The following is a 13345-nucleotide window of genomic DNA, read 5'->3' on the forward strand; positions in this document are numbered from 1 at the left end:
TCTTGGAACTTATCCGTTGGACGCTCTAGTCCTCAGTCAAAGTTATGTACGTCGCGATCAAAAGACCCATAAGTGCGTCGTACGTTCACCAGTGGGCCGACATACGTGTGTCGTACGTTCACTAGTGGGCCATACGTGTGGCTTGTAGTCTCTTACGTTCACTAGTGGGTCGATCAATTTGCCTAGTAGCTTGGACGATTGCCTTTTTAAGTACGGGCCCTCCAGTTGACGGATCCTGCTCACTAAACTTACAACCATACGGGCTTTCTCGGATATTGCCCATGCAGATACTAATTTGTGCAAAGCACCGCCGCACTTGGCGTTGCTCGACCGCCGGCGGTGGTCCCCGGCGTGGGATCGCCGGCGACCAGATCATCATACGCGTTTGCACGCTCGGCGTCCACGTGGTAACCAAAACATCCTTGCAAACTTTTAAGGCTTGGCACTACGTTTTCTAAAAGGATTTTTACTTATGTTTTTTTTGTAAGAATTCGATTTTAGAATTACTAAAAAGAAGCTCGTCCGTTGCAACGGATGAAAATCATTTTAATCTTATTATTTTTATATGGTTTAGTTAAGATGAAATTTACTGTGGGAATTCGCTTGGATACATATATTTTTTAAAAATCACCAGCTGCAGTTAGGATTCCATTCGTCTAAGGTTAGTATGCGAGTTTTCTTATACGACTCCTTCTGTATTTCTAAAAGTGAAAGAATTTAAAAACCGATTCATACACGGATGACATACTAAAGTACCGGCAGAAACATTTTTAATTTTTATAATAGTAGAGATAGAGATTCGTATAAGGTATTTTCTTCACCGCTACCATTGTCCAATCTTATTTATCATGATTGCAAAGTGAACGACTGAAATTCAATCTATAGCAAAGTTTGTATCAAAAATGTTTATACATGGGTCGCCAATTTAACCCCTCTGCATCCGACAACATACCAGGCTTATCAGTTGTGATGCCCCGCAATCTTAACTAATTAAAAAATGGGATCACTTTTACATTTATCGATAAATTTTATCCTAAAAATTTGACAGACATAATTATAGTATAATCATGATGTAATTATATTGTAACTTACATGTAACTTACGAAAATCTCTCCATAACATATTATTTTCGTGAAATGGAGGTCGTGGGAACAAATCCTCTCACATATGTGCGTGCAGTGATTTTTTTCCTTCTTCACTTACACAAATCTTAAAACAAATCAAACGGTTCAAAATTATGTGAAAGTTACATGCAAATTACAGTGTAATTATATGTAAGTTACAGTATAATTATACTATAATTGTACTGTGGTTATATCTATTAAATTTTTGAGAGAAAATTTATCGATAAATATATATAGCAAAATTGTTCGTCACACATCTTTTTGGTCCGTCTCATCGTGATCGCGCACGCACTATCAGACTTTCGTCCGTCCTCTGCTAACTTGCAGCCGGCCCAATGTCACCGGTCCTTGCAAGTTAACTTGCTAACTTGCGCACGCACGATGGATCGACGATTTATAAAGCCGGTCCTTCTTCTTCCGATGTCATCAAGTCATAGTAGCAGAAACAAACATTACAACGTCCGAACAAATTGTAATATATATCTATATATTCATATATGCACATATGTATTTACTTTTGTTTACTTGGTTTGGTAATATATGTGTATATTTACTTACTTGCAAACTCATATTTTGTTAATATATATATGCATATGGCCTCTAATTACTTAAGTGCACACATATTTGTATATACATACATGCATACATATATACATATATATATATATATATATAGAAATATATATATTACACACATGCATATATGTGTGCACTATATGTATATCTATACATATAGTGCACACATATATGCATGTGTGTAATATATACATTTCTATATTATGCATATATATATATATATGTATTTAAACATATATATATATATACATGATATATATTCATATATATATATATATGTACACCAGGCAGCACAACCAAATTAAAAAAAAATAAAAGAAAATTCTTTAGTCCCGTTTGGTGACACCAACCGGGACTAAGGATGGAGATTTATTCCTGGGTATTTGAACCGGGACTAAGGACCGCCATCTTTAGTCCCGGATTCTCCCTTCCGGTTCGCTACCCAGGAGTAAAGGGGGTTGCAAACCGGGAGAGATGAGCACTTCTCCAGTAGTGACGCGATCCATGCCCGTCCACGTAGGGTGGTTTTCAGCCCAGTCAACGCGAGCAAATTCGGAATTTTTGCCGCACGGAAAGAAAACCAAATAAAAGAACCGCACAGGAAAATCACAGGCCGCCTTCCTCATGCAATCTGGTGGTTTTAATGTGCCATCCCGTAGATCCCACTTAAATAATTTGATATTTGCCAATTGTATTTATGCAATAGATATATCTTGCCTGATCTGTTAACCCTTGATTTAAGGCGAAAGATTTCTTGATCTGTTTTTTAGGTCTAGGGTTCGTCTAGGTGTTCTGGATTTTGGGACTTTTTTAGGTATTTTCTTGTGAGGCTTGCTATGTTTTGGACTTATTGTGATTGGGGCTATGCTCTAACATGAGAATCCAACTCGTCCTCCCTTGACGCACTCCCCACTCCCGCTCCCCGGTAAGATTCCCGCCGATTCACAAGGGCCACTCGCCAACGATAAGGCACAGGCACCACTTCATCTTGATCGTGCAACAGTCACGCTGTTCCAAGTTGCCGAATCAGCAGTCCTACTGACTCCAGATGGATCCATGGAGTCTGAATCCATGGTGGCAGTGCAGAAGTCTCAACCGTTTTGGACATGCCGCGTAGCAAAGCGGATAAATGATGATGTTGGGTCGTCATGGAACCTACTAAGCAGGGACGAATCTAGCAGGTAGGCTCCGTCAGGCTCTAGCCTATCCTCCGATTTTTTTTTTTAAAAAAAGAATATCCCATACTCATAGCAAAGCAAAATCAGTCATGGCAACGTTGAGTGCTCGGGGAAGAACAGTAAGGACGCTGATTGGGGAGATGGGGACGACATGGGACATAACACAGGCTCACTCCAGTAGCAGTTGGGCCATCTGTTTTAGCCCAATCCTAATAGCTCGCTCGGCTAGGGCTGGTACCAGGCGGCAGGACTTGGCTCGGCCATGGCTTGCGACCGCGAGTTGTGGCGGTGGCCGGCGGGGAAACCATGCAGGCAGGTGGGCTGGTGGGGCGGAGAGCGCCGCGTAGGACGCGTGTAGCGGCAGCCGACGGCGACACGAGAAGCTGATGACTGAATATATTTAGTTTTATCAGTAATTTTGACAAGCTGGCCTCCTCTCTCCAGGGGGACCTCCCCCCTTCCCTTCTCCTCCTCTAATATAGCGTGTGGTGGCGGCCGGCGCAGTCGCCGGATCTCGCTGGCCCCCCCTCTCCTGGGGGACCTCCCCCTCCTTCAGTGCAGCGTATGGGCAAGGTGGCAGCCAGCGGAAGCATAGGTGCCATTGTTAACCGGCACTAATAAGATTGAGGTATAGGCGCCGATCAATCAGTGTCGGTTGGGAAACCAGCACCTATAGCCTGTTCCCAATCGACAACTATAGAGGTTTCTGTACTAGTGGTTGATGCTTGTAAATGATTTGTGTGTATGGAAAAGTGGTAATTGGGTAGTAGATTAATTCTAACTTGAGGAGTAACGCAATTGTGTATCGTGCCAAAACTTGTGATTCGGTTTCTGTGATTTGTGATGTTTTCATTTATTGATTCATTCAAGGTAGCTCTAGGCATTCTGGGTGTAGTAGGAAGTCAATTTAGTTCATTGGGAAATTGATTAGATGAGACGGCTCTTTAATGTTTGTTTTTGTTCATAAAGGGTGCATGCAGTCATGCAATACGCACTACATGCTCTACCACTATATAAATGGAGTTTAATTAACTAAATCGTTTTAACGAGGGCGACATTGTCTTTAACAATACTCATCCCTTGTTTTGTCTCAGTAGAAGATATACCAAGGGATAGTGAATCCGATCAATATAGCTAGTGGTTTCGTTTACTTAATTTTCTAAACTACTATTGGTATTCTAACATTTTTGTCTCTATATACGTAGATAAAGAACAATCAAAGGGAATAGTATATTGCAAAGCCAAAGAAACATAAGAAACAGTTGACAGGAGGAGCGGTGGAAAAGTAATATATTAATGTTGCACAGACTACTTTTCCCATCTTTTTTTCCTTTACAGCTCTATGTTATACTTCCTTTCTGTTTTGTAATAGAATTAATGCAGGCGTACACAAATGTTAATGGTATTTCTTGATTCTTTTTTCAGTTCTCAACTTAATATTCTTGATTATAAAAAATGAAGGTTGGTTGATGTACTCCCTCCGTCCCAAAAAAACTCAACCTAGAGCTAACTAGTCTAGCTTCATTATCCTAGGAGGGGTCGGTTGAGTTTTTTTGGGCGGATGGAGTAGGCTGGATTATATTGTTTTCTATTATTAAAAATAAATATAGACCCTTGGATTTTTTTCATGAAGTTTAGAACATTAACATAGTCACCTATACATATATTTGATCATTAATTGTTTGTTCTAATTATATAGTCATAAAAATATAGAAAATTAAGAAAAAGAAATGATTTGCATATTTATCCAGGATGAACCGCGGGACATGGAAGAAATGGTCAATACCATCAGAGTAATGCTAAGGACAATGGGCGATGGGGAGATAAGTGCTTTTGCCTATGACACCGCGTGGGTCGCACTTGTGAAGAATCATAACGGCAGTGACAGCCCACAATTCCCCTCGACCATTGATTGGATCTCTCACAATCAGCTGCCAGATGGTTCATGGGGTGATGACTTGTACTTTCTAGTTCATGATAGGCTCCTCAACACTCTAGCTTGTGTGATTGCGCTGATGGAGTGGAAGGTTCATGGTGACAAGAGTGAGAAAGGTACCATAGTGTTGGCAGATCAATCTGTTTACGATGAGAGGCTTTTTGAGGTTTTCGGTGTAACTGTATTGTGATCTTAATTGGCAGATCAAGACTGTTCCATTTGATTTTAGGTTTGTCGTTTATTCGGGAAAATATATGGAGGCTGGCCCAAGAGGAAGAGGCATGGATACCAGTTGGTTTTGAGATCACCTTCCCCTCACTTTTTAGAGATGGCCAAGGACTTGGCTCTTGACATCCCTTATGATGACCCTGCTTTGCACAAGATATATTCCCTAAGGGAGCTAAAGCTTAAGAAGTAATCTACATACCTGTTTCTAATAGGGAAAGGCTCCAATTTATTCATATGTATTTAATTTACACACACACATTAATAATTTTGTTACATTTGCGTAGGATCCCAAGAGAAATACTTCACTCCGTACCAACAAGTTTGCTTCTTAGCATAGAGGGACTGCGAGGCTTGGACTGGAAGAGGCTCCTCAAGCTCCAACTTTCAGATGGATCCTTCCTATCCTCACCCGCTGCAACGGCCTATGTTTTGATGCAAACGGGCGACAAGAAATGTCTCGAGTTCCTTGATGGAATTGTTAGCAAATTCCATGGGGGAGGTAAATAATGATCTTCCAATTATAAATAAATTCTCATTCGAGACTTCATTTAATTTCTAGTTGAATAAAACCTATTTGATGCAAAGTTCGTTTCTGTACAGTTCCAGAATTGAAAAAAATGGATATCGTTTTTGATAGCCGTAACATTATTCAATCGGATTTGTCCAGATATGCATTCAATTCATAGTGCCCCAGATATGAAAAAAATTATTGTAGCATTAACCTTTCTGTGAATCGACCAAATGATGGTATTATGATGCACCCAAACAGTCGTTAATAGAGTATTGTTTGTTTCTCTGTTCAATGTTTCAGTACCATTTCTCTATCCTATCGAAATATTTGAGCGCGTATGGGCAGTCGACCGGTTGGAGCGGCTAGGCATATCTTACTACTTCAAAACTGAAATTGATGAGTACTGCTTAGAATACACCTTCAGGTGATCATTTGACCACATTGTGTACCAAAATACGTATTTTGACTTGTCAAATTAATGTTATAAATCTAATGGAACAGGCATTGGACTAAGGAAGGCGTGACATACAACTGGCACAGCTCTGTGAAGGATATTGATACCGGGTCAATGGCTTTTCGTCTACTCCGGTTGCATGGCTATAGTGTCTCTCCAAGTAAGCAACAGGCAACTGATGTTTCTGTTATTTCTCAACTGATGCTGTTGGTTCTTTAATTCTTTTGATATCTGACTTTGATCGTCATTGGCACTTTGGGACTGAATTTCCGAATAATCGAGTGCAGGGGTGGATCTAGAATAAGTTAGGAGGAGAGCTCATCATCTGCTTCCTCGTCGAGCCCATATACTTTACTTACCCATCCCCTCTCTCCTCTCCATGGGGATCCAATATAATGGGGTAGGTGTGGCTTGAGCCGCCCTGCACCGATGTTCAATTCGCCCCTGCTCAAACACGTATTATATATAGTAGTACAATAATTATTAATCAAAGTAGCGGGTGGAATGTGTCGCTAACCAAAACGTCAGTTAATGGTGACTGGAGTGGTAGAATTAATAGTCCAACACACTGACATTCAAGTTTTCGCACATCCATAAAACAGGCTTTTTGGAGAAGTTCGAGAAGGATGGGGAGTTCGTGTGCTATCCTGGGGAGGCAAACAAATCCGTCAGCGTGACGAACAATATATACCGTGCGGCCCAGGTCAGATTTCCCGGCGATGGCAACGTGATGGAGCGGGCGAAGAGGTTCTGCTACGAGTTCCTGCAAGAGAGACGTGCCATCACCAAGCTCAACGACAAGTGGGTCATTGCCGACGGCCTACCAGGCGAGGTACGTATATACATATAAGTAGAAGCAATTTTACCATCCAATATATGATAGCTCGAGTATCACATTTTACATATAAAAATTTGGTACCTCAAAATATTAAGTACCTCGAGGTACTAAATTTTACACTAAAAATATCTTGAGGTACCAAATGTTGAATTGTAAAAGTTATACTATATATATATTGCTGCAGTGGCAGAGTCAGTGAAATCTAAAATTGCCCATAACCACACATATATCAAATACAGTAAAAGTACGAAAAATGGTATATGAAGGCTGAAACTACCATGACAGTTTATACACGGAAGTACGGTAAAAGTTTTTTTTTAAAAAAGCTTGAACTAACATTTCATTAGAATACCTATCCTCTGTCCACGATTTGAAAAGTTTTATCTATACATCCATGAAAACTAGATTAGATTTCTGTTAGGAACATCGTATTATTTCTCCTCTTAATTTACCACTAAAGTTCTCTCATAATGTGAAGGTTTGATTGAGGGTGTATATATACAACTAATTAACACTACAACAACGTACGTATTTATACCTCTCAATATAAATCTCCTATATATAGAGACCAAAAACTATGTGTAAAATTAGTAATTTAATGCCTGTCGATTGATTTTGTTGATCAATGTCGACCCGTAGATTGGTTACGCCCTAGACTTCCCCTGGAAAGCAAGTCTGCCACGTGTTGAAACAAGAATGTATCTGGAGCAATATGGTGCCAGCAGAGATGTGTGGATTGGCAAGACGCTTTACAGGTAAACTTGCAAGCACGGTAATTAATCAACTATCGTGAAATATTTTCTCTCTTTATCATGTCAGCATCTACATGTATACTGGACGTACACTGTCTTAAACCTTTCTGCAGGCTGCCACTCGTGAACAATGATCTCTATCACAACATGGCAAAAGCTGATTTCAAGTGTTTCCAGAGGCGCTGCCAACTTGAGTGGCATGGCATCAACAAGTGAGCTGCCTCCTGCCTCTCCATCCGACTGATCTACTTAATTTGGAATGGAAATAAACAAAGAATTACTACGTACTACCCCCTCATAAAATAGTTGTGTTTATAGGATTAAAATTGTCCTAAAATAGTTTAAATCTACTTTGCAATTTTTTAAACTATTGTCTCATTAATTACATTATATTCAAATTTCTCTTCTTTTTAACCCAAACCACCTTCTACTCCCAAACCATACTCAATAATGATGGGTGTTATATAGAGTTCTCTTCTTAATTATTAATCTATGCTACACAAAAGGACAACTATTAGGGACGAAAGAAGTATCCGGTCATATGTACTACATCCAAAGTGCGTAATAACTACCGGGTCAAATGTACTACTCTATCCTATAAAACATTTGACCGACACTTAGTATAATATGAAATGAATTTTATTTGTTAAAAATTATATTATTAGATTGAGATTTGAATTTACTTTCATATGGTTATACTTTTGTGTACATGAGAAATCTATCTATCTATTATATATTAAAAGTGCATTAAACTTCCTATAAATACTCCTAAGCCGCCATATGTCTTCCTACAAACGCTCTTGATTCCTACAAACGCTCTTGATTTGACACGTGGCACTTTTAAATAAGGTGGACCCACCAATTTTTTTATTTAACAAAGGACCCACTATTTTCCTTCATTGCATTTACTTTAATAATAAAAGAAAAGGCCCATGGGGCCTGTACATGTACGTGTGCTGCAAACTGTACATACGTACACCCATAACCGGCCGGTGCATCTCCTCCTTTCTATTTTCATGCCTTATTAGATTGAAACATATTTTGTTGTAAAATTTTTCTTGAACAACTATAAAATTTTTCTATATAGCTAATTTTTTTTATCCATGTATACTATTAGATCATTTATAACAAAACGTATAATTCAAATCCCAAATTAACTGTATTTAACAAGTAAAAGAAATACATTGCTTTGGACCAGCTATTGGCCACTCAACACACATTTTGAATGGAAAAACACATAGATTTTTAAACCATGTGTTTAACAACACGTAGTTTACACTAGACAATATAAAACACAAATTAATAAGATTAAAATAATAAGAACTTAATTAGAAAATACATATTCCCCCGTCCCAAAATATAAGACATTTTTGTTGGATGCATGGACATGGATTTAGATTCATAGTAATATGATATCCCATTCAACCAAAATCACTTATATTTTGTGCCACTACAAATATGCCATTTTAGAAAAATGCCACTACTATTCACTATATTGCAGATGGCGTCAAGGATGGTGGCGGCGATGGCACCCAAGACCTCCCATCGCGGATGCGATCGAGGACGGAGACGGCGGTGGCGGCTCCCGAGCCCTCCCACGCGGATGGCGTCAAGGATAGCGGCAGTGGCGGCGGCTGCATGTTCCGAGCCCTCCCGTCGTGGATAGGGTCGAGGATAGTAGCAACGGTGGGGGCTCCTAAGCCCTCCCGCGTGGATGGCGTTGAGGACGGCTGCTCCCGAGCCTCCTGCTACAGATGGTAGCGGCGGCGACGGCTCCCAAGCCTCCCGCCGTGGATAGGGCCGATGATATTGGCGATGGCAGTGGCTCCGGAGGCCTTCACGGAGGTGGTTGATGACAGCGGCATCGACAGTGGTGGTCGACGATAGTGGTGGAGAGAGAGGAAGAGGAAAGAGAAAAGATGGGAGGGAGGTGAAGATGAAACAGACAGTTAGGTCCCACGTGCAGTTGGGGCTAACGGAGATTTTTGACGGATAACGTGATGGAGTGGCATGGTTCTAATTTTCTCAAATTCCAATGGCACGTAGCCAATATCGTGAATAGTAATGATATTTTTCTAAAATGGCATATTTGTAGTGGCATGGATCCCATTAACCCTTATAAAATATCTCCATACTGCACGCACGCAACCGACCCTCCTCACCTTCTCTTCCCTTTCCTTTAATATTTTTTAATCTTTTTTATAGTAGTTGAGATAATATTTGTTATTTATCATAATAAATTCTAAACAACTATAAATTCAAAATTACGCATACAATTTTTACATACGTATAATGTAATAGTTGAGATAGGATTAAACTGGTGCTGACATATTTTAAATTATAATAAATAAATAAATGTTTTTTGGTCGTATATTGACCCTTTTCATCATATATGACAAACAAATGGCGACATATATTATTTTATCATATATCACTTTTACAAACATGCATAACTAAATTCGCTCTACAATTGAAAATGAAGTTTAGACCATCATATTATTTACCATTAAATTATATTTTACTATCTGTTTTGAATATATTTCAACTTATAAAATAAAATTATATTTTAGGTCGCATTTTGATTCTTTTCATGTAGTCCAAACATACATGAAAATTATATAACAAATGACAGTAGAAAGTATATCGTTATATATCTGTTATCAGTTGACAAATATTTACGACCAAATAGGATGACAAAATCCAAAAATGCTATTGACCAATGCCCAATTTCAACAAATGTCATCAACAATTTTATTTATAAATACTCTACATATACTAATTTTTATTTATATAATTGCTCTCTTATTTCAATTTTAAATTTATTTTTCCATGAACATAGTAAGCATATGAAAAAAAGGAGGTAGTAGAAGTAAATATAAATTTGTCATAATTGGATACAATTTTCCTCTTACCATATATCTTAATTGAACGTTTCTTCCATTAAAATATCCTAAATTCAATAAAGATATCTATAGTACACAAGAAAAGCTATTACTTAAAGTTTAGAAACTCCAAAAATAAGTTATACTAAATATTAAAAACACGTATAGTACAAATGATAGGTCCATGTGAATCAACTCCATTTCCACGATACGATATTTTCTCATAAACTCAAGATTTTACGAATTCAAATAATTTTAGTGTAGAATTTATATGTTGATACGGTAGTTAGAAGAAAATCATGACCAACATTCAAAGCAATCCTAAACAAATCATGGACAAAAACAGATTTAGAATATAATAAAAAAATATTACCAAAAAAAATCACCGACATGTTAATATTATTCATAAAAATTCAAGCAACATTAAACAAGGTGTCAGCAACGTGCCCGTGCATGTGCGTGGGCTACCTTTCTATTTATAAGCTAAAGATTAGTTTTGGAGACTGTGCAATTGCAACTTTATTTGACCGCGTAGATAGAGAGAGTACATTAAGAGTGCGTAATAATTAATTGCAATATATATGTGCATGCAGGTGGTATGCCGAGAACGATCTTGAGGTATATGGTGTGACTCACAAGAGCGCGTTAACGGCTTTCTTCTTAGCGGCAGCAAACATCTTCGAACCAAACCGAGCAGATGAGCGTCTCGGATGGGCACGAACAGCGGTTCTTGCTGAGGCCATCTCATCACGCTTGAATAGTTTGGATGCTGGTACCGACGACAATATGAAGGAAAGGTTCATCAGTTATCTCGCCAGCGACGGTGGCAGCCACAACAAACATGCAAGGTTTAGGCCAGATGCATTAATTCTCGATATATAGATGTCGGATTGACTTTCATTTGATGTTTTTGCCAAATATATTTAAGCAAATTTCGAATTCACGGGAGAATGGTTGGTTGTATTAGTTACTTTACTGCTTTATTCGTTTTGATATGTTCGTGTTGATTGTATACCATATACGTGCAGCGAAGATGGCCTACTGTCCACACTTGATCAGCTCATCGGCAGCCTTGCACCTGACAGTACGGCCAGTGACAGTCTACGTGAGGCAGTAAGATGAATGCAGAAATCCTGAATCTCCGAAATAATACATTTGGTATGTTCCGAAACATGACAAACTAAGAGTTTATTTTTATATTTACAGTGGAAGAAATGGCTCTTAACATGGACTTCAAAGGAGAGATGCCATAATGCACTTCCTGAAGAGAATACAGCACTTCTGATAGTTCGGACGGTAGAGATTGTCTCCACCAGATATGATCCAGACGATCATACGCTGAATCTCGAGTATTCTCAGCTTGAGCAGATCACATCTTCAATCTGCTGCAGACTCGCGGCCAGAGTAATTGCACAAGTAATACTCCCTCCATCTACTTTTCATAGTCAAATTTTATCTTGGCACACAGACTAAGGATAAGTAATTCTACTTATCATCCATTTAAACATGCTACTAGTCATTCTTCGTAAACAAGCGATTCATTAATATTTACATTTCTCGATGCCCATGTAGCCAATCTTGTGTGAAAGAATGGAGAGTCATGTATTAAATCCGAGAAAGTCATTAAGATGATAGGTTGTTGAATTGAAATATGCCTATCAAAAATAAAATTTTCAAATTAGGAAAATATGACTATCAAAAATAGATGGAGGGAGTAACAAATAGCATCACACGTTATCACACATTTATTACCCAGTGTACAATGTTTTCAATTAATTTCTATGTGCTATTTAATACTGGTGGTCTAACAAAAGTTTTTTCTTCGTTAATGATCAAAATAGGAGGGTCCAGATCTGCAGAAAGCTGAGGAGCTAGACCGACAAGTGGACATGGAGATGCAAAAACTAGCCCTGCTTGTTCTTCAGAATTATAATGCTGCTGACAGATTGACCAATAGAACATTCCTCGATGTCGTGAAGAGCTTCTGCTACATTGCTCATTGCTCACCAGAGACAGTTGATCGCCATATCTTCATGGTCATGTTTGACAACCTAATTAAATAACAAGAAGGGTGAACTTAAACAAATAAGATAAAAAGTATAGTTCCTATAATGTTTTTCACAACTTATATTGCTCATTAATTGGTCACTAGCTAGCCAGTATTCTTGTAAGAGCTGTAGTATTCTACTACCAGTATAAATAAGATTAACCGTTGATTTAAAAGGGTATACAGGTATTTTATCTATAGTTATGCACATTACATATTTCTTTCCAAAAGTCGGATGTGATCGACGGCAGCCGCCCGGCTCGACCGGCAACGGCGCCAGAGGTGGGTCGAGTGGAGGCGACGGCGCTAGGTGACGGGGAGGCCCGAGCGAAGGACAGCGATGACGACGTCGGGTGGGCCTTCCTCCGTGCCGCCCCCTCCACGCTGGCTACCAGCGCCCAAAACTCCATTTTCACCGCTATCTCCCTCCCCAACTCCGCCACTCTCCCTTCCCATCTACAGCTCGACGGCACCGGCGGCGGCTCGACGACGGCTGCTTCGTGCCCCTCCTGGCCAAATCCGGCCTTAAGGTCGCCAGATCTAGCCTTGGGTGGTGGCGGTGGTGGAGGCTCGACTACGGGAGCATCAGGTCAAAGGCGGCAGCGGCGGCTCGACTGCAGGAACAGCTTGACGACATCCATCCCGCGCCCCCTCCATGGAGTGGGCGGCCTCGACGACGGTGGCTGCAGATCGACAGCGTTCACACTCTCTCTCCCTTATTCCCAGCCGCTGCGCTCAGCTTTTTCAGGCTTTTCAGTGGGAAGAACGAGTGACCAACATTTGCTACGTGTTCCTCACTGGACTCCGTTTGTGGTGGAC

General features: G+C 39.6%; 1 pseudogene; it reads left to right on the forward strand.

The window, feature by feature from the left end:
- Positions 1 to 264: 264 nt before the first annotated feature.
- Positions 265 to 13104, forward strand: LOC127784167 (syn-copalyl diphosphate synthase, chloroplastic-like; annotated as a pseudogene).
- Positions 13105 to 13345: the final 241 nt, after the last annotated feature.

Source organism: Oryza glaberrima, chromosome 9 (assembly GCF_000147395.1).
Source record: "Oryza glaberrima chromosome 9, OglaRS2, whole genome shotgun sequence".
NCBI classification, from domain to species: Eukaryota; Viridiplantae; Streptophyta; class Magnoliopsida; order Poales; family Poaceae; genus Oryza; species Oryza glaberrima.